General features: G+C 47.2%; 1 protein-coding gene across 1 annotated transcript in view; it reads left to right on the forward strand.

Annotated features, from left to right (window-relative positions):
• The first annotated feature begins 719 nt into the window (after positions 1 to 719).
• The window catches only part of LOC142588156 (fatty acid CoA ligase Acsl3-like), a 54,180-nt gene continuing 27,764 nt past the window's right edge, over positions 720 to 27,135 (forward strand). Inside the window, exon 1 of the mRNA XM_075699655.1 lies at positions 720 to 908. The gene's annotated coding sequence lies outside the window, so the exon portion shown is untranslated. The remainder of the gene's footprint in view (positions 909 to 27,135) is intronic.

The following is a 27,135-nucleotide window of genomic DNA, read 5'->3' on the forward strand; positions in this document are numbered from 1 at the left end:
GTTCACAAAGCGCGTGAAATGAAATAGCGAGATGCGGAAGGAACATAACACTCGTCAGATGACGCGTTGGTGTTCCCAGACGCAGTCGCCTAAAATCGCCGCTAAACTGCGATCCAAAGGCGTCGCACCCGAGTTCACTCGAGTGCGTGGTAATTAACTCGAGCGCGCTCCTGTTAAATACCTGAGCGCGGTGACTTAACGCGCCCATTGTTTGAAAACAAGGCACCAATGTCCCGATTCCCCCAGCGTTCCTTCAAAGAAACCGCGAATAACGACGTTCGTCACGTGGCCAGCAAGCACTTCGTCTTTCACCCGCATGGCGGCGCCACGTGGTCACCTGAACACTCGGCGTTTTGTGATCAACCGCCGAACAAAGCAGGGCCAGAAGATGCCCGCCGGAGCGATTCTGCGGGATTCTCCAACTGTTGCGCTGTGTCAGCAAAGCACGGAAAATAAAACGGGAAAACAAGCAAAACAGCTTGTTGCTCATCATAGAGCAACAGCTTCCCTCTCCTCTTTCCCTCCTCCTAAACGGTCGTGCTGGCGTCTGGCATCGCTAACATTACGGGGGCGTTGTGCGTCGTATCGCCAGCGCCGCAGCCAAAGGCTGTCAGCGCGTCCTCCTCTCCTACTACGACAACAGCAGCTGCGGCAGCTGAGGCGAAGGAAGGGTGCGGAGGCGGCAGCGGAGGCTGAGGGTCAACGTAGACGGCGAGTCACGCCCGGCGCTTGTCACGTGGTCATCGACAGTGGCGGACGCCTGCTGGCTTGGCGAAAAGCTGAACACACGCGTACACGTGCACGCGCGTGACCGTCTGCGACGCGGACGGAAGGACCGCTTCCGAACCGGGAGCACGCCGAACTGCGCACTTTTGCGATCGTCGAGCGAGAGCAACGGAGCGGCATCGGTGAGTACAATGTTACAAGTCCCGCTTGGCTTACGAAGTCAGGTGTCCCACCTGTCAAGAAGTTTATTCCTACCGTTTACTCCGTGATGGTGACCGCTTTGGTGGTTTCTGTCGATACCGTTGTTCTTTGCCTTTTCGTTCAAGCTGCGTTAGGCGCGAAAAATTTTTCACTGGGCTAAGCGACTTTCTTTTATTTATTTTTGGCATGCGGTGCTAGAGCCCTGGTTGTCTTAATCTCAGAAATAAAGAGCCAAACAAACAGTTTCTTCCTAAACCGTTGATGGTGACCGTTACGGTCGTTTCTTGGATGTCATTCCAAGAATGTCCTTGGATGTTCTTGGATGTCCATTCCTTGGATGTTCTTGGATGTCTTAGACGGCGATCTTTTTTTTTTTTTTTTTTCACTGATAAAGAGTGATTCTTGTTTATTTGTCACAGGCTGTGCGCGTGTGCGTGGAGGGTGTTGAACAGGTGCCCGAATTATGTTATACGACCTGCGTATTGCCCACCTCTCACACAACTGTCTTCGGTTCATACGTAGTGCTCGTTGCTGCTTCGCGTGGTATCTCTCAGTGACCACTCGTTCAACTCGAAGCACCACCGGGGTGGACTTGTATAGACCTAATCTTATCCCAGCAGCCAGCGTGTGCGTAGTGTGTTTGTGTACACACTATCTGCCCAAGTTCAGCCGGGATTCTGCAGTCAAGAGAGTCGACCCAGACGGCATCTCGCTTCGTGTGCATAACCGCAGTGTCCGAGTGCTTCAAGTGTCAAAGCCGAATTCCTTCCACGTTGGAAGCGCAGGTTGACCGGAAGAGCCGCTGCGTGACTTTGCGATTCAGCCGCATGGACTATACTGGCGTGTTTTCTTGCGAAGGGTTGCTGCAGGTTATGAGTGGTGCAGGCTTGATTGCACAGATAGTACGTGATTTAAATTAGTTCTGCAGACGTGAATGCACAGATAATACGCAACTTTAATAAGGCTGCGTGCGTGACCAGAATTCGGGACAATTAGGGGATCGTTGAATGACATGTAGCTGCATAGTTAAGGAGTTAGCAGGTCATTGCAGCCAACGAAACCGTACGCGAGTTCGAATGCTCTTGAAGTAAATGAGCGTCAACTTTAATGATCTTTTCATATTTCAGATAACATCAACGAAAAAAAAAATACAGCAAACCACGTCATTTGTAGGTACAGAAGTGACGTCTTGTCGCGTCTGCAGAGTAAATCTGCGCCCACTAACGAAAGCCCACAGTATTTTACGTGAATTTCCTGCGGTATCCAATGTCGTCCGCTTAAGTCTGTATTCCATTGTAAAAATTGTCGGGAAAAACGAACATTTATTTGGCTGTGTTGGCTTTGTTGGAGGGGAGAGGTCCTCGAACCAGTACTGCGGGGCTGCTTTCTCCACGAACCAAGCGCAGGGAAAAAATATAGAATAAATGAGTCGCATAAATCAAGCGTATATATCCTGCCACACGTGTATGCGTATTGCCAAAGCCCAATATGTCAGCAGTCAACACGCGTACGTGCATTCACAGCGCAGATTACTGTATAACGAAAACGTTTTCCATACAACTGATTTCGCTTTCTGTGTAAAGAAACAATTTGGCACAATTTAGTACAACATCGCTTTGTAACATACATTGTATGATCACAGCATGCATCAATTATTGTCAATATTTCAAAACTTGCTATATATTTCACGCAATACTACAGCGACTGCGTTTAGGCCTCCGTACAGCCATGTTGCGTCCATGCCTTTTCTCTTTAACCACACAATCGACTACATCACCCGCCGTTGTTGCTTAATTGCTATGGTGTTGAGCTGCTAAGCAGGGGTTCGAATCCCTGCCAAGGCGGCCGCATTTCGACGGGACCAAATGCGAAAACACCCGTGTACTTGGATTGCGAAACATTGCGAAACAAATGCGAAACACCCGTGTACATAAAAGAACCCCAGGTGGTCCAAATTTCCGGAGTCCCCCACTACGGCGTCCCTCATAATCAGATCGTGGTTTTGACCCGTAAAACCCCATAATTTCTTTTTTTTTTTTTATCGACTACATCATACCACTTATCGACGCTCTTTGGCCATCATTAACCCTTGCGCCACAAATCCCCGTATATCTGTAGCATAGCCATGGCGGGCTCTGCCAGACCAGCGAAGCATCAGCGTAGTCAGTAGAACAAAATGAACGTTTATTCAAAGCTGTAGAGCGTATAAATAAGTAGCCGAGTGGCAGGAAGATAGGAAGGAGCACGTGTTAGTGGTGATAGTCCGAACTCTGAAGGATCGCCAGATCAGGTGGTAAAAGGTGCGCGCACTTCGAAAACGCACGTCAAGTTGCAACATCATCATCATCATCATCATCACCACCTACAAACTAAACAATGACTGCTTCCGCCTGTGTAGTTCAGTGGCTGTTTGGCTGCTTCTGCAGCTGCACATATGAGCTGTACTTCCGCGTTTCGAAAAAGGCACAGACTACGTGGCACGGTTCTAATAGCGTGGCAGCTCCAGTGTGTACGAACTGCAGTGTGGGCGTATAACGGGATCCAGCAAAGCCAGCCTGCAGATGCGCCCGTGCACACCCTGTGTGCGACGTGTGACGTGGGCACGCGCGTGATTGATCGTTTCGGGCTTTCCGCTGCCAAGTTCTGCAAGTTCCTGGCACGGACCCGCGGCTGTATCTCTCTCTCTTTCTTTTTTTTTCTCGTCGGGAGGGCTGGAAACGAGGCGGTGACGAAGCAAAGAAAGCGACAGACAGGAACGGGTGAGAAAATTAACAAAAAAATTATGGGGCTTTACGTGCCAAAACCACTCTCTGATTATGAGGCGCGCCGTAGTGGAGGGCTCCGGAGATTTCGACCAGCTGTGGTTCTTTAACGTGCACCTAAATCGAAGCACCACGGGTGTTTTCGCATTTCGCCCCCATCGAAATGCGGCCGCCGTGGCCGGGATTCGATCCCGCCACCTCGTGCTCTGCAGCCCAACACCATAGCCACTGAGCAACCACGGCGGGTGGGTGAGAAAAGTCTTTACCGTAAAAAAAAAAAAAAAAAAAGGAGTCGAAAAGAAATGACTGCAGCATACCTACTGTTTCACATGTGCAGCTTGTGACGTTCACAGCATTCCGTGGAGAAGTTACGTGAGGGACATTGACGCTCGTCGTATTTATTTGGCAGCGACTTATCATAAACTAGAAACGGACGCCGACCACATCAAATAAATGAATAAATAGTATACATTTGGACTCCTACACTATGGATCCATGCATGACTCCCCTACGAGAGCCGAAGCGTCCTGGCTTTTCTTATCTCTTTTTTTTTTTTTTGTCAGCTTGTATTTTGGCGTTTGACTAACTGTAACCCTGACCGGACGCTCGAGCTGTCATCCAAACTTTTCAAGTTCAGTGATTGCGCAAATGAAATTATGGGGTTACACGTTCCAAAGCAATTCGCGGGCTGTGAGTCGCCGCGGCGGGGGTGATCCGAACTAATTGCAGTCACCCGTATAGTGACCTTTAACGTGCCCCTAAATTCCAAGTACGCGAGCATATCTTAATTTTCATTCCGCCCCGATCGAAGTGCGACCATTGCGGCGGGGGATCGAACCCATGACCTCGTGCTCAGCACCATTGAAAGCCGGAGCCACTGAGCCAACGAGGCGGGCAATGATTCTGCGAAATTTATTTATTTATTTTTATTTATGACATACATGGTGCTGGCCTCCACATGGAGACTATTGCAGGACAAGGGAAAATACATTGCAACAAATTACAAATGACAAATAAACCATTATCCATTGAAAGATTGAGGGACGATATGGGGGGGTGGGGGGGAGCTCTAGGAGAGAGATATAGGGCAAGATCGGGGGCTTCTACCGGACTTGTACGTAATGCATTACCTGTAATTACTTACTTGTAGACTGTTACATTTCTTGGCAATTTTGTAATTTAACGACTACATCTTTTTCACTCGGTAATGGTCACTGTAATTCAATTACATTTTTTTGCGGTAACCAATTACATGTAATTAGTTACTTTATTGACGAGACAAGCTGTAACAGATGACGCAGCCTTGGGAACGTGAGTTTTACGGGAACTGCAGTAGAGAGCGTCCGAGACCATGCGACACGGCGTTCTCGCGAGAGAGACAGCCGTGTCGCATGGTCTCGACATACCGCCCGTGTCGTTTTTGTGTTCTCTTCCGCTGTCCTCGTCTTTGTTTGCGGTCAATTTGATATGCAGTAAACGCCGACTAGGCCAAACTAAAGTTCTTCTCAAGCATATATCTCGTGAATGCGCGTGTTCACATGGGTAAACCCGACAGGTTCAATATGTATTTCCCCTTTGTCAACGTTCCACCAGCTGTTAGCCAACGGTTTGAACCGGTGTTGGTATGTCTCGATATAGCGACGGCCACTTAAGATGTTAAGGCCAGTACATCATCGAGAGACTATTTCTAGAGTTTTTCATTGGCCCATCCAGGAGCGTCATCTTCAAGTCGCAGCAACAATGAAGCGTTGCGCATGACAGAGGAGGACCCAGGGGCTGAGTAACGAGTCTCGTGCGCAAGATGTCGCTGCTGATGTCTGCACGACAAAAAACGAGAGAAGGCGACCGATGAAGTTTTCGAAAAGTATGTGTTAGTAGTGATAAGCAATGTTGGAAGGGCTCTAGTGTAAGCACTGAACGTGCCAGGCTAGCTCGTCCTACTTACGGTATCTGGGCAATGTTATAAAATGTTCGGAAGAAAGTAACGTAGAAGTAATCGATAACTTATGAGGGATTCATGAAGTACTATTGTGGGGCAGTAATCAGTAACTGTAATCAGTTACATTTTTTTAAATGAAGTAATTGTAATCGGCTGCTGCTTTTTCTGAAACGTGTACAAGTCTGATTTCTACAAAACTTGCCTCTCCTGCACAGCTCAATTCCATCAGTGCGAACACTGGAGGCAACAGCGACCGTGTAATCGTGGAAGCAGTACAAATGACGTGGCATCGAGGCACATGTGCGAATGAGCATTCCATAGCCGTAGTGTTATCGCACAAAGAACTATAGGTTTACTTGAAAGGCGGCAGAATACTACGGAGTTGATTGTGGGCATACATTTTTTATTGCATGATTTATTTCGGCGAACGCGGTGTCACAGGCGTGTACACATTTTTTCGTATCTAATAATAAATCTCAGGCAGGAAGACGACAGCCAATGACAGATCGCATTTCATAAATGACGCTTCGTTCGGGCAGAGACTAATGTGAGCCCCCAGGCAGGCGTCATCGGGCTGGAATCGTAAGATCATTAAGTATTCTTCCTGAAGCATGCGAAATCGGCAACAGCAAATTCGCTGAAGAAGCAAGCTCGATCTAAAGGCAGTGTGTGGCAATTGCCGGTCGCTGCTTTTCCAAGTTCGCTGCACCTTGGGTGCTGCGCTGAAGTTAAATCAGTAATAAGCACACATACCTATTCCAACAAAGGTATGAGCTTGCCCCTCCCCCCCCCCCCCCCCCCCCACCCCTGATTCCAATTGCGGGATTTCTACGAATTCTAAATCTCACAGGTTTAGGGTTGGCAGGTACGCAGTGACCGCCTATTTTTGTAGCGGCTTGTCTTGTCTGAACTTTGTCATTGCATTTTTTGTGCTATTCACTAATACTTCGTGTCCCAAATCTACGCCCCCACTGTCGGCTGCCTCTGAGTAACAAAAACGGATCTGCGAGGCTACACTTTTGCGGGCTGCATGCGCCGGAAGTGACTGCCGAGCCGCAATACGCGTCATGACGGCCACCAAGTAGCTCAGTCAGGCACCCTGCCGTTTCATCCTGTTCCGGTGCCAGATATGGATGGATTGGCGCAGAGAGCGTGCTGCTATACTTCCTGAGCCTCTGGAATTGGGAATCGTTTGAGCAAAATCTCGCAAGCATTCGCGAACCTATATAATCAGCGCGTGCCTTATGAGTAATATTGTGCTTGCGCGTGGTCTAGTTGTTCGCGTATACTGCCTTGCAAGTGTATGTGCGAAAAAATTCCCACGACGAAAGCCCTAGCCTGCAGTAGCAGCCGCTGTTGCTCAGTGGATATACCGTATACGGTGTCCCACTGCGGGCAAGAGGTCGCCGGTTCAATTCCCTTCCACGGCAGTCGCATTCCATTCTGGGCGAAATTCAAAAACGCTTGTGGCCGCGTACAGGTATATTATGTTCGTTAAGGAAACTCAGGTGGTCAGAGGAAACCTGGAGCCCCACAATCAATCAATCAATCAATCAATCAATCAATCAATCAATCAATCAATCAATCAATCAATCAATCAATCAATCAATCAATCAATCAATCAAATTGCAAAGTCTTGTGGTACATATGTGTATGAGAATTACCTTCGGCAACAGCGATATCCGAGCTTTTCTTGTGTTTTGACCTGGAAGAAAAACGCGCGCTCCGACGTCGCCGGACAAATCACTCTTCACAGGGTTTTCTGCACTGCGGGCTTGGTAGTTTACTCAAGCTCACCGGTAAATTGCTTACCCGACGCGACACGCCGTGTTGAGACGCTGGGTGGCGCAATAGCGGTTGTAACGAATGTTCGTTCGGATGAATACACGTGTCTCCGACCAACGTACAAAAAAAAAAAAAAAGAAACGAAATTGTACGCCGCGAGACTTTGGTCAAGTTGCACGCATGGCGCGTCTGTCGTCATGTTACTCGCGGATCGTTTTCCGAGTGTGCGTGACTCATTAAACCTTGTGTATAGAATGATCCGAGCACGGTTATCGATGCCTTCGGGCATATGGTCACTCGTGCTTCGAGGCCGCTGTTGGAGGATGTATTGCAGCTATGTGACCGCGACGCGCGTGCGCTTGCGTAATTACGGTCCGAATCGCCTATGGTAATTTCCGAAGTGCAGGAAGTTGAGCGAGAGTCGGTTTATAAAGATTTATGCATGGCAGAACTGCGGAAAGAAGCAAACGTACCGACGGGTGCTAGAACGACCTTCGGGCTCGCACATAACACGCGCACACTCGAAGTTTCGTTTTATTTCGAGTAGAACGAGTTAAAGGATTCGGTAGTAGAGAAGCTGAGAAGTCCGCTGCACATGGTAATCTAAGCTGGGGCCGTTATTCTTAATCAAATAAGTCATGCACGGGAATCGCTCGCCGCCCGCTCGACATGCACGACGCGATGCCTCACTATACACACCCTCTGCCAAAGCTGACACCTGAGATTTGGGCACACATTTAACAACGCAAGCGATAGTTAGTTGGTTAAGCCTCGTGCGTGTTCTTCCGACCTCGGCTGCCGCATTACCATGGGGGCCAAATGAAACAAAGAAAAACGCTCGTATACTTAGATTAAGGAACGCGTTAAAGAATCCCAAGTTGTCCGAATCAACCCGGATTCCTCCACTATGGCGTCCTTAATAATAAATTGTGCGTTTTCGGGAGGTTAACCCTCACAATCTCATCTTTAATCTAACCTCGTGAAGCGTCTATTAACGCGGTTTGAACTCGCAAGGGCATACACTTACCGATCGAACAGTTTCATATATTTAGGGGGGGGGGGGGGTCTTTGTAAGTGTCCACCTAGTGGGCATGTTCATTTTGTCTGCTGCTGAAATGCTGATTGGCTGGCCTCGTACACCAGCCCAGCCAATCAGAACTTCAGCAGCAGGTGAAATATAAATGTCCACTAGGTGGACACTTACAGTATGCCCCTCCCCCCCCCCTTTAGTATGACTAGCGCATCATTTGACTGGCGGACACGGGTGCTATTCCTCTGGACACACGTGCGATTCCACCTTATTGGTGTTTTGAGCCAATCACAAACGTTGAAGCCGCCCAGTCAGCCAATCAGAGCCGACAAGATGGCGGAATTCGACAGTACGCCTGAATTCGACAGTACGCCTGAATGTGACATTGTGCTGCGGAATAGGATGGCCAGCACACCAAAGCCAAGGTCGCGGCCAGTGAAGTGCAGTTTGAGTGTTTTCACAGGCTTCCTACTGAGTAGCAAGGAAGGGAGTGGCTGACGACGGGGGGGGGGGGGGGGGGTGAGGGGGGTAGAATGGGGGTTTCTATGGAGCTCCCAGTGAGGCACGGATTTCCGGCACTCCACTAATCTACTAACCGATAACAGCAGTCAGTGAATGTCGTCGCGGCAACTCGTTATCTGCATGCCACTTCCTGCAATGCCCTGACAACGCACCGGCGCCGCTGGTTTGTGCACCGATATGTGCACGGCTACAGCGGAAAAAGTGGCAACGCCTTTACAGCTCGGAAAAACGAGTCCGGCACTCGTGTGTTTTGTTTTCGTATGAGCAACACCATCATATACTTGTAGCCTTTATTGCTGCACAACATCGCAAGCTGTTCTTTGTCATCACGTCGCGATAATGTCAGTGACCCCAGGGCCAGCATTGCGAGACAAATTTAGTATCCATTCAATTCAATTTGTTTATTGTATATAGTACAAGTTCATCTGATTCTAAAATATATACAGAAGGAGGTCAGAAGCCAAAAGATTGTAAGGGCGAGGCCCTCGTGCTAATACTTACAAATACGAAACTCAAAATCGTTACATCAGAGGGCAAATTCATACACACATGATAGAAATGTAAGCATATAAACATAATAAAAAAGTGTCATGAGAATACTACATAAAAATATATACTCAATCGGGTTTGCATTCATTGCTGGAAAACGCACAACTCGAATTTAAGTCAGCTAATATGGCAGAATATTCTTTTAAGGTTATCGAGTAAGGTATTCCATAGTGACTTTAAAGCTAAACTGACAGTGAATCTCCCACAATCATATTTCTTCGTTTAGGCAACAAGAAGGTGTTTAATCAAATTATTAAAGTTGTCAAATTAAGATATCTTGTTTCTCAATCTTCACACTTTGACTTTATTCAGACATGTGTAAACATACGCAATGCATCGTGCCAACGAGTTGAGGCCAAATGTGATCCTTTTTACGTGCAAGAAGCGTGTGGTGGTGTTTCTACAATTTATCCAGAATATGAGTCACTAATCACTTATGAGTGAGGTAGGGTTCAGCACCAATACTTACCGCAGCGACAACGTCCTCACAGTGCGCCCCGGTTGGCTTAATTATCGATTTAACACGTGCTCATCGATGAAACCCTTGAAAGTGATCGATCGGGAATACGATTCCGGCTAGGCTCCTCGCGCCATTGACACGTTGTTCCATTCAATCTTCCTTGACACTTCTACGACGACTTCGAACAAAACTCCGCGTCTTTGTACTTTTCACGCTGCTAACTCTGACTTGATCGTGTCATCTGTTTTGATTAAGCGGAAATATAGAGGCCTCATTCATTCATTCGTTATCTGTTCCTTTCAATTGAAAGATTGAAATACTAAACAAAAGCTAATTGAAAGTGGATGAAGAGATGATTTGCTACAGGTCTTGGCCGAACTCGCATCTTCCATATCACGCGTGGAATGGTCAACGATTGAGCTGCAGCGGCGGCTGTCGTACGGGACATATTAAAATATTGCCTATTTGTTTGCCTGTGCAATAGACCTCTAATCGACAGGAAGACAGCGGTGTGGATCATAGAGCAAACGGGTAATAGACAGTATTCTAGTTTATCTGAACAGGAAGGAAATAGTGTTGCACAGGCCATGTAATGCTTGGAGCGGGTAAGCAAGGGCTACGTGGCCGCAGCGGTAGGTTGGTGGCTATGGCTGTGGCGACGAGCTATGGCTAAGGTGGCTATGGCGATGAGCTCGAGGTTGCGGGTGCGATCCCGCGGCCACGGCGGCCCCGTTACTAACGGGGCCAAATGCGAAAAAGAAAAAAAAAAAGAACGGTTGTGTAGTTAGATTTAGGTGCACGTTAGGGAGCCGTTCCAGGAAATCGGCATCAATGCAGAGTTCCCCATTATACAGCGCGACTCATAATCAGATCACGGTTCTGGCACGTGAAACTCCAGAATTTAGAGGGAGAGAGAGAGAGAGAGAAATATGGGGTGGGAAAGGCAGAGAGGTTAATTTAGGCGGTCGTATATTATAATCGAATATTGATGTCAAGGGAAGCTCAGTGGAGAAGGGCAGAGAACTAGGTGATGATGATGAAATTTGATAATTTGCGAGGAAAGGATCGTGAGCTCATGCAAGGCAGGGGCAGTTGAATATCGCTGAGAGAGACCTTTGTGCTGCAGTGGACATTGTAATGAGCGCTATGCGTGCTGTCCGGCAGACAGCTGAAGTGCTTTGGAAGATGATGAAGGCGAGCGGCAGTCCTCGGGGCGAATGCCCATGCCGGCGCCGAAAAAAAAAAAAGAAAGAAGAAAAGTAAGAAAGAAAAAGAAAAGAAAAAACTTTGAGCACCAATCAGCGCGCACCACGGGGTCCAGAGAGAGAAGCGGAAGAAAAAGGAGGTTGGAGAAAGACAGATAAATAAAGAGAAGGGTGGTAACGACGGGGACACGTCGACGGGATGCTCGAAGGAGTCAAGGCGGCTTCGGTACAGGAACAAACCGGACATATGGTCCAGAATTTTCGAGGCGCCTACCCAGTCGGCGGTATTGTTTCCGACGACGGAGCCTTCTCTTGGTAGCGGTTGGCTCCTCTTTGCTAACTGCCACAGACCCAGCGGAGGCGAGACGGCAGAGGTTGCGGAGGTGCGGTATCGGTGGTCTCCTGGACCGATACCCGCGGGACTTCCACCCAGCCACGAGGTAGGGGCGCGGCAAGCAAGCGAGCGACTCCTCAGAGGCCACAGCGACAGAAGCAAGGCAACCTTCAACAACGTTCAAGGCACGACGGCAAGTACGAGTAGCGGCCTGCGGCCTTAGGTCACTCACCAGTACTCGCCGTTGAACACGTCGTACCGATACCTGGAGAACTCTACGTGTTTTCTGCTAGGCTCATTGCTATATCGATCAATTTTTGTAGGTTTGCGCTTGTAGAAGCTTTTTCTGTTTAACTGTACGGAGATTTGTTAATAATGGATGTTATTTGCGCGAGCGCGCGCGCGCGCGCGCGTTTGTGTGTGTGTGTGTGTGTGTGTGTGTGTGTGTGTGTGTGTGTGTGTGTGTGTGTGTGTGTGTGTGTGTGTGTGTGTGTGTGTGTGTGTGTGTGTGTGTGCGCGTGTGTGTGTTGAAGATCTTTGGTACGTGTTTTCTTGCAACGGTCCCTGTAATCCGTTGAAAACACCGAGACAACACCCAGGATGGATTTAGCGCCTGTTTCCCAAAGGAACGTGGCACTACGGACATGAAATAGGCTGATGACGGCGATGATAAGGAGTCGGCTCGTAATGATGGATTGAGGCTGTGCGACAGCTTGCTCGCGTGTCGCGTTGCGGCATCCGCCAAGCGCGTCCGAAACATGAACTTTGTTTGGTGTGGCCGTGGCACGTGCGTCAAGGTTACGCGCGCAACGAATCAAAACGGCAACCAGAGACTCTCGAGCGGGAAAGATAGTGGCCGTGCCAGTCCTTATATAACAAAACAACCCCCCCCCCCTCATCCTTGCACTTTTGCTGCTGCGGAATGTCTCCACTGTGGAGCGGTGTCTCGAGGCGTGAGGTCAGCCGTTATGAGGGTCGCGCAACCGCGCACCGCGTCTCCTGCATATCGGGCAGAACGTATAAAAGCGCCTGTTTGACGGGTCTCTCTTCACTTTTATGAATCCTGTATAGCGTTTGCTGCACGTATATCTTCGCGCTCATAAATGGGGTGCTCGTTGCACAGCGTAACTTATCAAGGAGCAGTATTCTACAGTGCTATATCCTCCTCCCTTCTTAAAGGGGCACCAGAAAAAAGAAATCGGGCTGTATTGTGCAAGCACGACGAAGATTTAATGCTTGCGTGCCCAAGCCGATGGAATTGCGAAGGAGACGGAAAGTCCAGTGTGTCACATGACTGAGGAGACGGAAAGTCCAACCGAGACGGAATACGTCCAACCAAAACGGAATGTCCAAGGAGTCTGAATGTTCACTATCGGACGCACCGTTTCTTTCTACGTTCACGCTCGTTGGACATTCAGGCCGCAAGCATGGTGGCGACAGAATGGCGCTCCCAAAAAGGCAGGTGCCTTGATGCCATCTGTCTTCCCGCGCGCCGAGTGTTAGAAATCACGTGATCTGCTGCGTTTCGGAGGCGCGACGCAGTGGAACGGTAAAGGGAGCGGCAGCGTGGAACGTTCGCTCTTGGGGAGGGAGGGGGGCGGGGTCTCTATATGGGGGCAAGCACGAGCGCCCCCTGCTGTAGGTGATGCTCAACATGCCACCGTTGTGAGCGCGAATGATCGTGGTCATATAGTGAACTCTGTTCATGTGTGTACCTCGACGCATGATACCACGCGTGTCTGTAGTTAGTAAGAGACTGTTTACTGCAATTTAGTCTGCTCATAAAACTACCGCAACCTTGTTTCGCGTATTATTGCATTGCCATCATCTTTCGGGCGACGACGCGGCTTTTTTTTTCCTTTTGTGATGGCGCTAAGAAACGAAACGTTCCGCGCGTGCCATAAATAAGCGGATGGCAGCGTGCGCCCCTTGGGTGCAAGTCGCGTCCTTGTTTTTCAGAAGTTTCCTTTGCAATAGTTGTCGGACGTGTGTGTTGCATCCTGGTCCGAGTGCCACGGTGCGGTAATCACGTCTGCCGACGTTAAGCTGCGCCTAACGATGGAGACACTCGTTACGGTGGGGAATGAATGGCCCCAGCTGCGCGTATAACGCGTAAAAGTAATGGGCCTCCTTTATCGCGACGAATGAGAGAGAGAGAAAAGAAAAAGAACATCGTTTCACGCGTTGCAGATTCGGCGTGCGAATAATAGCATCTAGTACATTATAGGTGATAGCTCTTCATTTTACGTCCGTACGCGCCTTGGTGGAGCCAGATAATTGCAACAGCAATCCGTGACGTGTAGTCACGTGATGCGCCGTATATATACAGCATGAAAGTTAAGGATTTCTTCGATCGTACGAATGCACTATTGCGTATGCTTGAGGGGCTATACGCGAAGTTGCTTGGGCCCCACTATTTCTAAATGGCTCATTTCTTACCTTGGCTTTCGTTTTGCTGTGCCTCTCTCTCCGAATTCGGGGGACGTATCCGGAAAATCGCCGCGATCGTGGTCTCTTACAGCTCCCAAGCCTGACCAAACCGGTCATGTATGAGAGCTTGCAAGCACTGCAATGACTTTGAAATGAGGGCACATGCTTGCAATCATGGGCATGGCTGTCCGCAATCATGCACGGGGCTGATCATTTGCGCATTCGCAGGGTAGCGAACGTAACTATTGCAGGTGGGGAGCCTGGTATTCAGGCCGTTGGCAGCTATGTTCTTATTGCCGATTTTCTTAATAGTCTTGTTTCAGTTTTTTTAACTCTTGCTTTCTTGCCAAACTTCAAAACTGAATTTTTCGCATCGCAAATTTTTCCTCCGGCTTTCTTCATAACTTGCGATACTGATACTTTTTGCATGTTGTACGTATGTGGGAAAGCACGAACCTTATTCGCTTGTGTCTTGTTGCAATTTACCGATCCGTACTACTTCAAATGCCGCTTCCTCACGAACTAAAAAATACGCGGCTTTCTTTTTTCTTTTTTTTTTCTTTTTTTCCTCATGCGTGTGATGAATCTTACTGAAATGCTGAACCTTTATTCACCGAGATATGTTTGTTCGTATCTCTCGTTCTCAGTATGTCCTTTTTAATCAGTTCTACGCATATTGCTCCGAGACTCACCGGCCCTATCAGTAAACTAATGCGGCATCCATAGGAAGTGCATAATATGTATTATTAAAATGAGGAAGGAGTTCTCTGCATCCAATGAAAGTATGACGTGGAAAGGATCAGATCCCGTAGTGACTTTCTGAACGTTTTGAAATCCTGTTGTGTCATATATATATATATATATATATATATATATATATATATATATATATATAATTTGAATACACGAAGGGGCACACTGAAAGAAATTGCATGTTTAAGGGTTCAACGTGTCGGCCGTCAAAGTTTGTTCTGACGAAGGCCGTGCCACGGCCGAAATGTTAAACCGTTGAACTTGCAATTTTCTGCAAGTGTGCCCCCTCCGTTTCTTATTATACTACTATATGGAGACTTCCATATTATATGTGAAAGTCTCCATATATAATATGGAGACCTCCCTATTCACTGTTGCAACGTCCATGCCATGGCGTGTGACAACTGAAGCGTGTCCTTTTGTTGCACAAATGTTAGCCGCAGACGCTTCCTGATAAACATGGCGCAGAGAGGTCTGCTACACAGAGCAGTTCATTTTGACTATAAGTTGTGTGTGTGTGTGTGTGTGTGTGTTTGTGTGTGTGTGTGTGTGTGTGTGTGTGTAGAGGGCATCGTTCCACGGTAGAAATACGATGCAACTGTCGGGTGACGCAAATGGTGTTGACGTATGCCACCAAGCACAGTCGTGACTTCCCACGCTATGCAGTTACTGATACTGAAATCATCCACCGCTGCGTCATCATCGCTGAGCTATTGCTGCTCGACAGCTCTTCCGAGAGTTAAGTACAACTGCACGCACAATAGGGTTTTATCAGTGCGATCCATTCACTGCAAGTGCTCGCGTACTGAGCTTGTCAGTATCGGGTGAGTACGGATTTGCGACGCCTTTCTTATCACCAGGTTGGCATTCAAGTGCACATTGCGAAAAAAAGCATTGTATACTGCGAGTCTGCTTAGATAAGTACGTGCAGCCACATACAGACATCAGGCGGGAAACGGTTAAGAAATGTCACTTCTCTGTCTCCTTGCAACGTCATGGTAGGTGCAATTAAGTGACGGTGTGTGGAAGCAGTGCGCTTGAATTTTGTCTGCTCAAACCTAAAGATGTTGGTTAATTCCGCGAACTTTCCTGGTTTTCAAATATGAATTCAGTTTGTACAGTGCAGTATATTGGATACTAGTTGTCAAGCAGTATAGTAGCAGTAGTAATAGCAGTAGTAGCAGCAGCATTAGTTGTTGTTGTATAATTGTATACAGAAGTACATAGACTATAGTGGTCGTAGCAGGAACAGAATTTTCATTATTAAAGCAACAGTGCTAGTAGTATATAGTTGCAGTCTTATAATTGTAGCTGCAGCGCTAGCAATGGTGGTAGTAGTAGTAGTAGTGCCACAACCAACAACCACGACAGTAGTTACTCGTTCGGTACAATTAACGCACCTATCGGCCAAGGTAGAGGCATCTCGTCACGTAAGTTCACAGGCGGGCAAAGTCGGCCGTCACGTTGATATGCTAACACCGCGAGTGCCGGCGCTGTAGTTAACGGCGCATCCGTGGACTGTTGTTCGCCCAACGGCCACACTGTTGTGCACGTAGTCTCGCTCGACTGCTCGCGCGCCCGCTGCAGAGGCGTCGTAACGTGTTTCCCAACCTTTGCCCCCCACCCACCTCCCCCACCAAACGCTAAGTGTCGCTTCGAAGGCCGGGAAAACAAACAAAGGAAGGCGCCAGGGCGAGACTTCAAAAGCGTGTAGAGAGAGAGAGAGAGAGAGAGAGAGAGAGAGAGAGAGAGAGAGAGACATGGAGCAATTGACGCGGCGGCGCCGTGCCAGAATTGCTCGTGCTTTGGCCTCGCGTCTCAGGCACTGGGGCTGCAACGTGTCGTCTCTCTCTCTCTCTCCCTCTCTCTCTCCCTTCTACCACCTCTTTTCCTCTCCCACCTTGCTCTCTCCTCTAGGAATTATACGTCACCTAAAGTGCCAGGCTTCCTCTTTAAACTCTCTGAAGCGTGGCGATGGGGGCTAAATTGTCTTGATTATAGGATTTAAGAAAGAGACAGGGAGAGGAAAAGAAGGAAATGCAGGAGGTTAAAGGGACAGTAAAGGCTAACACCAAGTCGACCAGGACTGTTTAAATACCATTCTGGAATCTTCGCAAATCTTGTTTCGTGTCCAGCAAAGACTTAGTTTACGTGAAAATTGCACCTGAAGTGTCCGAATATTTTTTTCGAAATTCAAATCTCCCGCCACCCAACCGGGGGAGTGGTGACGCTGCGTACACCCTTTGCTGCCGTCGGTGGGTAGAACGGCGCCCGACAGACGGCGGTATCGAGCAGATCGAGACAGAGCGACAGCGCGGTGGATTCGCCGCTGCAGCTTCTTTTTGGACATGTGGCGTAAACCGTTCGGGCATAACGCGACATCGCATGGACGTTGAATTATCTGCTACTTGCAGTTAGTGCGAGTTTCGCAAGTTGGTAAAACTGGCGCAGCACTGCGCGACAACGAAACTAACGAAACGCGAAAGCGTGGGCGGTGCAGAGTCTTACGAAAACGAAACCTTTCGACCGCCAGCGTCGTTGTCAAGGGTGACTTCAATTAGTTATTTTTTCCAAAAGTGAAATAGAACTGGACAAAAAGCATTTTATTTCGTCTTATAATACAACACTAGGTTGTTTTTTGCTACGAATGGTTGAGTACTAGTGAGAAAATTAGTACTGTGGAGTGCTTTCTTCATCGGGCAAGTGTTTGAAAGTCCCGGAGGCGTCTCTAACCGTGTCCTGCATTTACCTCAATTTCTCGAGTATTAAGGCGCTGTTCGCGATAATATTGACTCCTTAGAGGTTCTCGAACACTAATCTATCACTTCAGCTTGACATAATATTTGCCTTTAGTGTCCCTGTAACTTTCTCCACTTTGCAACCGTACTTTTGGGGAGAGGAATGGTGGACTGAAAGAGAGGGAAAAGGATAAGGCATCAGTCTAGACCAATCGCACGCACTAGACAATGCGACCCTTGTCTACAGCGGAGCACTCGAGTATGTATCGTTCTCGCGTAGACTGTTTGAAGATGCCAACACAACACCTTGGAGTGGTGGTGTTGGGAAGAGCCCGTGTGGCTTATCCGGGCTGATGAGATCTGAGGCTGCAGGCTTCCGAATCAACTCGTGTACTATACGAGTCGCTTACTGAATGGGGCGTTCCGGATGAACGTGGACTACCTCAAGGTATTTTTTTTTTATAAGTATATGCCCGAAGCACAGTACGAGAATGTTTTTTCCCCACTGCGCTTCCCTCAGAATACGGCAGCGCCGGCGCGGAAACCTAGCCGGCCACCTCATGGTGGACAGCGCATAAAGCCGAGCCAACCTGGCAGATGTGATGAAGGCTGTTGGTGATGGCGCTTGTGATATTTTGATATCCGAAAGTGAACGCTTCGTGCGCATTACCTGTCGTTGGCCTTGTATACTGCTTTCGAGAACACTCTGCTTTCAGGAGCGTTTATGCGTTTCAGAGTGCTTGAACAAGGAAATTGGAGCCGTCCTCTACACCTAAGAAGCTTCCACTTCGAAGTCGGTTATCCTCGCCCTCTGTACGTCGTAGTCGATTAGCGACCACGACCTTCTGCGACCGCCCGCCTTTAATGACTGCATGTTGGGCCCTGTGTGGCTTCGCTTCCGTCAACAAGCTGTCCCGTTTATTTTTATTATTTTTTCGCTTTCTTTTCCTTCAAACTGGGCGCGCCTGCCCGGCACGGAGGAAAATGTCCTGCCACAGGATGACCTCGCCTATATGATTAGCGAAACCCGTGCGATCTAGTGTTCGTAACGGCGGTAGTGCGTAACGCGCGATAGTGAGTAGAAAAGTGACTGAGATGAATAAAAAGTGCTGTTACGATACGCGACCAACTCGCCTAGCGTTGTCGAGATCTACTGTTGTTGACGTTCCTGAAGGCCGACATGTGGGTGCGGCAGCTTATTATAAATCTTTGCAATGACAGCTCCCTGGGCGTCGCCGTAATCTCTCCCCCGGACTGTCGGGAGCCCACGTGGCTTCTAAGCGCTGTAAAAACGGCGTGTACATTCCGGCCCCCACCTGATCGAAAAAAAAAAAGTGTAGTGCATATAGATATACTTGGTTATCAATTTCAATGCAAACAGGCTGATTAAGTCTCTTACGTTGTTTAGGACCGCTTCCGCAACTGGGGAAGTTACGTGCTGGAATAACACGAAGAAGACGCCTGCTCCATTCAGTGCACAGATGTCGAGTGGGCGTTAGCCAATCCTGGCAGCCGCTGGTGCGATCGCGCTCTCCGGGATCTCTAGTCTCCACTGTCGTGTAGCATCGGAGGAGTGGCTGAGAAGTGCAGTCCTGCACTACTAACTCTGTTGGTCGTAAGTTGGAATTGTCGCGGCACAATGAAATCTTTTTTTTTTTCTTCGCGAAGAATTTGGCATTTCAAAGCCGGCGCCGGCGGACCTCAAGCAAACCACGGGAAGGAACCCTTGAGAGCTATCGCTGTAGAACAGAAACTGAGCTTCACGTTCACGTTTCTCTAAAAGTATGCGTAATAAAGACTGCAAACCACTCGAAGAGAATTCCAAATTGGAAGAATTTGATCTATTATATACCTCTCAAAAATATACCAATGATCTGTAGATGCTACTTCCGCAAAACTGACGTATAAACAATCTGTTTCACTTGAGCTGAACATTGACGCTTTATACGCCATGGTAATGTTTACGGAATTGCTGTGTATGTTTTTGGCTAGGAGGTGTGCGTTTCGTGATTCAGTTAAATTGAGATTTATTGGTTTTAGACTGTAAATGAAAATTTCGCTTCCAACAGTCGGCGAAACTTAGCTATCTCAAGCGTGGCAAACTTTATCATTTGATGGGAAAATGCGCCGGGTAATTCATTTCGATTCATGTATTACGATTTTTCGTGAATTTTATGTTTTTGAGTATCTGAATAGGGAAATCGTACTTAATTGGCATCGGAGTAAGGCTTCCTGTTAAAACGCGCTGCGCACTGCTTCGACAAATAATTTAAGCAATATTTATACAACTGAATGTTTCTTTGATTCTCTCTTGCGCGTGACCACAACGTGTAAGCCTTTGTATTATCCAAAATAAAATTGCCGTTGCACGAAGGCACTTTGACGTGTTTGTGACGTTTGCATGCTTGACCGCAACGCCGTGTCGACACGCTTGTATTCTCTAAATAAGAAAATCCGTTTACGAATTGCAATTTGATGTGTTGATTTTGTGACTTCTACATGGATACCACAATGCGTATTCGTAATCTCTTGTTCGTGTAAAAGAAAAAGAAGTGCAGCTGCTTCTGAGCGAGCGATTGTAGGCCTATGAAACGATCCCACTTGACACATGCACCACATATCCGATAATCTAGTATGATCATATGAGAACACACGTGACCCGCCGTGGTGGTTTAGCGGCTATGATGTTGCGCTGCTAAGCACGAGGTCGCGGGACCAAATCCCGGCCGCGGAGGCCGCATTTCGATTGGGTTGCGAAATGCAATGACGCCCGTGTGCCTTGCATTGGGGGCACGTTAACGATCCCCTGGTAGTCAAAATCAATCCAGGGTCTCCCCTGTAGGGCGTGCCTCATAATCAAATCGGTGTTTTGGCACGTAAAACCGCAGAATTGAATTCAGAACACACATGAAACGTACCTGTTCACATCAAGGTTATCTTATAACTGTCATACGCGATATTCACTGAGATAAAAAAAGAACCCAGGTCACTTGTCCTGACTCTTCTTTTTTTCGTCCTCTTTGAGTTCCGTCAGCCAGTCTTTTTATTTTTTCAGCACAGAGTTAGGGAGAAAGAGCCAGATAGCGAGGCGTCGCGCACTACTAGGTCAAGTGCACTCGAAATACTTACCGCACCACAAGTGGGGTCTCCTGACAGCGATAACGGCTGGGAATCGTAAACAGCGCCACCACCTGCGGAGAACAAACGCGCATCGTGGCCCGAGGTATGCACGAGCGATAAGAGCACATATCATTAAAAAAAGCCCCAAACGCGTACGCTGTACAGAGATTGCGTTGGTGCCCTTTTTATTCGGTCAAGCGACAGAAACCTCGTCGGCGCATTGTGTGACTACGATAAGAAGCAGTTATCGGTACGCATATAGCAGTTACAGAAAGTGGCGACGCGCCGAAAATTATCCTGCCGAATTTTGTGAGGAAAAGTGCGCTTGTCTACAGTCGCAACGAACCTTCGCAAGGCTTACTTGAAGAGCAATGAAACGCACAGGATTCATACAAGCGTGCATATATATGTATACGTGGGCGCGTCATACTGGTTCACAGCTTCCACTGTGCCGGCGAAGCGAATCGAGATAACGCATAGCTTCTCGCCTGTGCTAGCTCTACGGGAACGTGGCGGCTTCGATGACGTCACTGCATATCCTTTTATAGCCATCGCAACATTAGCCATCGTTACTTTTTTTTTTCTGTGCACGCTAGAGCGGAGGAAATCTCGATCTTACCCATATTTAGATGACTGGGCAGTACGACCGACATTAAATGCCACGGGCAACGAAATCTTAAACCTCGTAAAATGCCTAATTTGAGATAGCGTAGATATAAAGAAAGCCACCGTGCAAAATTTGGCGTTTGGAATGCGCGCGACTCTTCGGCATGACCTCCAAAATAAGCTGACGTCCGTGGCAGCTGGCGGCGAGCAGAAAAGTCTCGGAATCGGCGTCCTGCAACTTACGTCACAGCGACAACCACCAGGTGCACACGTCGTCTGTTTAAGAGGAAACTTTAGCTCGGGTGCTCCTATCTAAATACATGTAAAAGGAGAATTCGTTTTTCTCGGCAACCACTGCACCAAATTTGGCGAGGTTTGTTGCATTTAAAATAGAAACTTAATATATAGCGACTTTTCGTTTCTAATTTTTGATTTAGGTCGTAAATGTTTTTATTAAGAAGTCGCAAAAATCGAAAATTTTCAGAAAAGGAAACTATCAAGTTTACAACTCTCTAACTCGTCAACGAAAACTGATATTAAAAATTATGGGAATTGGATATCACAGTACATCTAAAGCGGACGAAAGTGATGTGTTACACATGAATCCCAAAAAATTTAGTGATATGGAAATACAGCTTTTGCAGGACACATGTACACATCGTAACAAATTCACGCAAGATATAATATGACATATCGAATTTGTCCGCTTTCAATGATCTAGCGGATGTTGTTCAGAGAACCGCAGTATCTGTTCTTGATTCAGAGCTATTAATTTGTAAATATCGTGCTTCTATTTTTCTCCGAACTTTCGAATTTCTGAAAATTTTAAAGCAATATTCAGGCCCTAAATCGAAATTCCGCTTCCAACAGTCCCTACAGTTTAACGTTCTCTGTCAAATGCTACAAATTTTATTAAAATCGGTCCAGGAGTTATCCCAGAATAAGTTTTTGTGGTTTACATGTATTTGAATAGGCGGCGTCGGAGTTGGGCCCAAGCTAAAGCTTCCTCTTAAGTGCTGTTTAAAGGCTGCTAACAAGAAAACTATGCTCTTACCAGCCGTGCGGCTTTTCCAATGTTGGTTTGGTGGTATATACTGCTAATTTATTGCAAATTTAGTTGAAGTGAGAATTCGGTGCAGTTGGCCTTTAAATGCGCTTGAACAACACCATTGTGTGTGCGGGCGTGCATGACCTCTTATCGTCCTTTCCTTTTCCTTCCCCCTCAAGAATATACGTCTCTGTGAAAAACGTCTCCATCCATCATCGGGATACTAAGCAGCAATACTGAATCAATTTAGACTTGTATTATATTTTTTTTTGAAAAACTACGTTTTCATTCATTCAGCATTTCAAGAAAAAGTGTCTGCTTCTGTATACGAAAGAATTCCAAATCAGCACGAATCATGGTTTCCATTGCATTTTCCCACATTCGGGGGTTGGTTTAGTACAGTAGAAGTCCTCGGAACTCCCCAGCTTTAGTTTTCGTTTCGTTTGGAATGCGGTAAACAGCTATCTAGACCAGGGAAGACGCTACAAGGAACTGCGACATCACGATGAGGTGGCACGCGCACTTCAGGACGACGTAAGATTGTACTCGGCACGACCGTGACGTCACTAAGGAAAAGAGGAAAAAAGGAAGCCCTGGTAACTTGTCCCGCCTTTTCTTTTTCTTTTTGTCCTCTGGTTTGCGTCAGTCAGCCTTTTCATTTATTTTTCCATGAAAGAGAGCCGATAGCCAAGCGTCACCCACTAGGTATAAAGGGCACTCGAAACGCTTAAAGTACCACAAGTGGGATCCAATTGTGTGCGATTTCAGAAGCGTACAGGGAGAGAAAAAGAAATGTACTCTGCACTAGAGGATAAGGAAAGGGTGTAGGCAAGATTAGGAGAAAAGAATAGACGAAGATAACTTGTCCGCATATTCACGAGGAGGGGCAAGTGACAGTGACTATACATGGCATTTTTATTCGGTCCCGGTGCTTTCATAAAGCACACTATATGGAGCTTTTAGAGCAACTCGGTCTGACGTCGGCTGTGTACAGGGTCCAAGAATTCTGTTTTTTCCACGAGGGGACGCGGTCGTCAAGGTTGTCGGGCGTGGCGCAGAGCGCTTTCCTTTGTGTACTGGAACGAGGACGACGACACTTAAAATGCGCAATCCTCTCTTTGCGGCCCACGAACTTGAAGTTGGCGACATCCGCCCGTCAACGCAGAAGCGTTATACTCACTAAAGCAAATACGTGGGAGAGGAGAAACCGTTTTTCTCGGCAGCCACGGCACCCACTCTAACGAGTTTATTTTTTCTCTCTTTCATTTAACATACTGAAATTCGGCAGAGACACTTAAGACCGCTCACGTGTGGGAACGCGAAAGCGTGGTAGTCGCTTTGGTGAAATATTTTCGCTTATGTATTGATGCGCATGTCGTCGTGCACGTTGTAAACTTGCACGGCGTTCCTTTCGAGACATGATGCTCGTGGCACAGCTCATTTTGCAGTTATGATTCGGCGAGTATTGTTGTTCTTTCCTGACACGTATGTTGCTCCTACCCGCTATGGGTGATTGGCCAAGGAATGGATACGCGGATCGCAGCGGTGCCATTTCGTGTTGGACGATCGTTTGCGCGTGATTGAAGAGAATCACGACGGTGACCCGCACACCGTCAAAAGGGTTACGTGAGCTTTTGCATATGAGGGAGACACGAGGCGCGGGTTGTGCAAGACATTGAGGAATTTGACGTCAATACGAGCAGTTCAATTGAACTCAATTTTGACTCTGCGTTCGTATCGTCTTTTGTTGAAATAAACTATTTCTAAAACGCGTGCTTACTCTTTGCGCCGTGGGGCCATTTTTGGTACCACGTTTTGGTCCCGCCCAAGGTGGTTTAAAAACTTGGTCACGCCACCGCCGCGTATTTTCGCGATATGCGGCTTATAATGCTTCCACATGAAAAAAAAGTTTGAGTCAAGGTACTGTTGGCAGCAGATTCTTTTATCTGGGCCTTCGATTTTTCTTTAAGTTGTGGAAGAATCGCAAAACTAAAAAAAAAGGAACTAAACTGTTCACAGACAACTCTAACTCACAAATACTGCAATACTCTGTTCAAATACCTGTGTTTGAATAGGGAAAGCGAAGTTGGCTTGTATTGCGAGGCGTTTGCCTTCCCGACAGCAGCAGCACGACGTCAGCGAATGCTATGCACGAAGCAAACATATCTTTATGGCGAACGATAAGTTATTCGTTGCACTAACAGCTTGAATCGCCTAGATTGCGCATGCGCATCGCGCGACCGGTCACTGCGTACGACGAGACGTTACAAAAGATGGCTGCGCAATCTTGTCGTGGTGCGATAAGAAAGGTGCCAAATAAAAGGTTTAGCTGTGCGTGCTTCCTGCGCATGCGTGCAAAAGTTGTAGCTGCATTTTCGCATGCAATGACGAAGAAAGAGCGCAAGACGGAGGACTTATGGACGTGACAGGCGTTGTCACGTTGTCGCTTGAGCACGTTCGAACACCGCGATGGTTGTGTAAGTTTTTTTTTTGTTTGCTTCTTTTTCGCCATGTCACCTGATGGCGAGTTCTTTATTTTCCTTCTTCGCCATGTGACCTGATGACGAAATCAATCAATCAATGTTCATTATGTTTCAACAGCATGAAATTCGTGCGTACTATATATGTATACACGGACAAGGGTCCCATATAGTCTCGACGACTGTTATTCGTTGGCGTAACGGTAAATACGGACGCAGAAAACAGACTTGACGCTTTTAGCGGTTTTTGAAGGGCTACTAGAGACAAACACTAAATCAATTTTATTTGACATAGCATTCTTTGGAAACTCAAATTTTTTAAAATTTGGAGATAATTGATTATTAGACAAGAAAATGGAAAGTTATCGACAGAAATTTTTGAACTTGGCTCCAGAACTATAGCGCCACTACGTCTTGCAGTCTGACATCACGACTTTTCAGATATCTTTTTCTGTCGTATTTGGGCCCCGTTGCCTCAGTAAACGTTTTAGGAAATTGCCACGTGCAATTTCTTGTTTCTTTGGAATACAATTCAGTCCTTTACCGATAAATGATTAACTATAGGCCTAATGCAGACGCCGTCAAAATCCTCGACGTCATGTCGAACTGCTACGAAAACTTCAGTTTGAACTCTGGGCTCCTACATGACAAAACCACAATTTGACTATGAGGCACGCCGAAGTGGTGGGTGACTCCGGATTGATTTAGACCACCTGGGGGATCTTTAACGTATCCCCAATTGAAGGGACAAGGGCGTTTTTTTTTTTTGCATTTCGCCTCCGTGCAACGAAATGCGGCCGCCGCGGCCTGCATGGCGCGGTAACTTCCGGTAACTTGAAAGCAGCCTCAGTACTCATCTTTCGTTTTTTAATGCGTAAGCATTGAAAGAGTGACAGTGAAACAAAGTGTGTGAAGTGTGGGAAGCCGTCCCGTGGTAGAGGTATATATATATATATATATATATATATATATATATATGTATAGTGCAACTGGCGGTGGTCCGCTCCGGATCACCGTCAGTCGCACTTGGCTTGTCGAAGAGGCAGGAAGTACGTGTGGGGACCGAGCTTCTGAACAGCATTTTGCAATGTCGTAAACGCGATTTGAACCCTGCATCCGGGACGTCACAGAGGTGCTACTTAATGCTAACGCGTTTCCCTCGCATTCACCGCTAAGTCGCTGCTGAATTTCTTTCTTTATTTTGCGCTCTTTCTCGCCTATCAAGCCTCTTCCCGTAGTAAGAGTGGCGTTTTAAGTATGGCACACTCAACATCGTCGTTGCCGCCATCGTTTTCTGTATCGGCTGTCGGTTCGAACATGTAAGGCGAAAATACAAGCTGTCCGAGACATCCAGAACGTTCCATAATGCTTACAACTCATCTATGAAGCCTGACAGAACAGCGTGCTACGCTCTGAAACGGCGGCGCCGACCGGCGATTCCCGTGAATGACGTCACAGCGGTCCCGACCAAACACGGGCAACAGCGGCGTTCGCGCGATGCCCTGAGGCGCTGGTGCGCGTTTTCTTGCAAAAACAGCCGCTTGCGTTTGTTTCCGCCCTTTTTAAACTATATATTAGTGTTCAATGGCCTAAAAACTGTATAATACCACAGGGAACTCATTCTTCTTTCGAAAAGTGTTTCAGCTTCCCTTTGATACATATAATTTTTCTTTTTATTGTTCCTATAAGTCTGGCCTAAGAGTTCTTGTCGGTGGTCAAAATTAATATTTAAAGGCGGTGTTTAGCGCCTCTCTATCGCTTAACGTCACTTGCATAATGATTGCGTGTCCTTTGCAGCGTCCATAATCTACGACTTCGTCGTGACGAATGAGAGCGCAGTGAAAAACACAGTGCGACAGCAAGAACACCGGCAGTCCCTGTCGAAAGTGCTTCTTCACTTTGGGCACACCATAAACAAACAAACAAACAAACATGGCGGCCGCTGCTATTAATCTTGATCTTAAATATCGTTTTATATAAACTCCCTTAATTTTAATAAGCTGGTACTAGTCGGCAAGGAAGCCTCGAGCATAAACTCGCATTCAGAAAATTGCGAGAAGCGCACGGATTGATCGCTTCGTTAATGGAAAGTGCGGCGAAAAGGTGCCAATAAAACGTGTTTAATCAAGGACACGCGTATGCCTGTGTACGTCAAGGAGGTTATTGTAGTGTATAACATCCTTGGTGTACGGGCACGGCTACATCCATAGTTTCTAATAAAAGTTACTGTAAAGGAAACTTCGGCGCTAGTGGCTACAGGAGTTGAAATAATGGTAGTTAAACTAAACTTGGAAAATAATGGGCAGTGCATGGACTTGTCTAAGCCTCGCTCTTCGGGCTTCATGCAAGCGGCTTTGCGAGTTTGCAAACTGATCGTTCCCGAGAAAATGTTGCATTCATATAAACAGAAATTCACTAACGATTCTTCATGTAAGCAGGGGCTAATT

The sequence above is a fragment of the Dermacentor variabilis genome, chromosome 7 (genome assembly GCF_050947875.1).
Source record: "Dermacentor variabilis isolate Ectoservices chromosome 7, ASM5094787v1, whole genome shotgun sequence".
Taxonomy (NCBI): domain Eukaryota; kingdom Metazoa; phylum Arthropoda; class Arachnida; order Ixodida; family Ixodidae; genus Dermacentor; species Dermacentor variabilis.